This window comes from Boleophthalmus pectinirostris, unplaced genomic scaffold (assembly GCF_026225935.1).
Source record: "Boleophthalmus pectinirostris isolate CB_2022bp ecotype Guang Dong unplaced genomic scaffold, ASM2622593v1 HiC_scaffold_10, whole genome shotgun sequence".
NCBI classification, from domain to species: domain Eukaryota; kingdom Metazoa; phylum Chordata; class Actinopteri; order Gobiiformes; family Gobiidae; genus Boleophthalmus; species Boleophthalmus pectinirostris.
In genome coordinates, this window is record NW_026570971.1 from 36295788 (window position 1) to 36297362 (window position 1575).

General features: G+C 41.3%; 1 pseudogene; it reads left to right on the forward strand.

The window, feature by feature from the left end:
• Positions 1-1022: 1022 nt before the first annotated feature.
• LOC129411469 (5S ribosomal RNA) lies at positions 1023-1140 on the forward strand (annotated as a pseudogene).
• Positions 1141-1575: the final 435 nt, after the last annotated feature.

The window sequence follows — 1575 nt, forward strand, 5'->3', positions numbered from 1 at the left end:
CTTTGCTTCTCTACAGCAAATCAAATAATCCAAAGTATTCAGTTTACATTACTCACTTTAAGTAATTTAATGGATTACGTTACAAACTACATTTTGGGGTATGTAATCTGTAATCTGTAAGGGAATACATTTTAAAAGTAACCTTCCCAACACTGTTTCTATAGCACGTTTAAAACAACTTCAGCTGACCAAAGTGCTGCACATACAAGTCAACAAAACAGAAGAAATGGTTACATAAACATATGTACAGATAACATGTGAAAACTACAATAAAAACACCAAGTGAACCTGAACAGCTCGTAGTAAATAGCAGGGAGAAATATAAATATATGACAGGTACGTTTGGGTTTGTCATTTCCATGTGTGCAGTTTCTTTCACATGTTCAGAGTTGGATCATCCTGACCTGTACTCACATGTTTAAGTAAAGGTGTTACATTTCTGAGCTGAGAAAACCAAATGACCAGACTGACCTAAATGCAGACTGTTGTTGGGACGGACTTGGACCTCACAGAGAGTTGAAGAGTTATCACCCTCTGCTCTGGGCTCACGGCAGCACAACCTCTGTCTGTCAAAAGTGAGACGATTCTGACCAGTGCAAATGTAATAAACCAACAAAGACAGTCTATTTGTATGTGAGCTGCTGTACAGTAGGGAGTATTATCTGTTCCATAAGGGTGAGCTGTTGTACAGTTGTAGGGAGTATTATCCATTACATAAGTGTGAGTTGTACAGTTGTAGGGAGTATTATCCATTACATAAGTGTGAGTTGTACAGTTGTAGGGAGTATTATCCATTACATAAGTGTGAGTTGTACAGTTGTAGGGAGTATTATCCATTACATAAGTGTGAGTTGTACAGTTGTAGGGAGTATTATCCATTACATAAGTGTGAGTTGTACAGTTGTAGGGAGTATTATCCATTACATAAGTGTGAGTTGTACAGTTGTAGGGAGTATTATCCATTACATAAGTGTGAGTTGTACAGTTGTAGGGAGTATTGCCGGTGTGTTTTTTACAAGCCAGTATGTGGCCATACCAACTTGTCAAAGCCTGATCCCGTCAGATCTCAGAAGCTCAGCAGGGCTGGGCCTGGAAAGTACTTGGATGGGAGACCATTAGGAATTCCAGGTGCCACAGTGGGGCGCCAGTGGCAAAAAAAAACAAAAACAAAAAACTGTTGTTGTGTCCTTAGGCAAGACATTTCACCCACATTGCCTAGTATGAAAGTGGTGTGAGCATGAGTGATGGTGGTGGTCGGAGGGGCCGATGGTGCAGATTGGCAGCCTCGCTTCTGTCAGTCTGCCCCAGGGCAGCTGTGGCTACAATAGTAGTTTACCACCACTGAGTGTGGAGTGACTGAATAATGAACTGTAAAGCGCTTTGGGGATCTTGAAAGGCGCTATATAAATGCAATCAATCAATCAGTTATTTGTTAAATAAGGGTGAATTGCTGTACAGTTGTAGGGAGTATTATCTGTCCCTCTGGAGAGCAGTTTGCCCAGTGTCCTCGTGTCCTTCACTGGGACAAATGTCTCAGCTGTATACGAGAGGACCTTAAAGATTTCACATGACCCC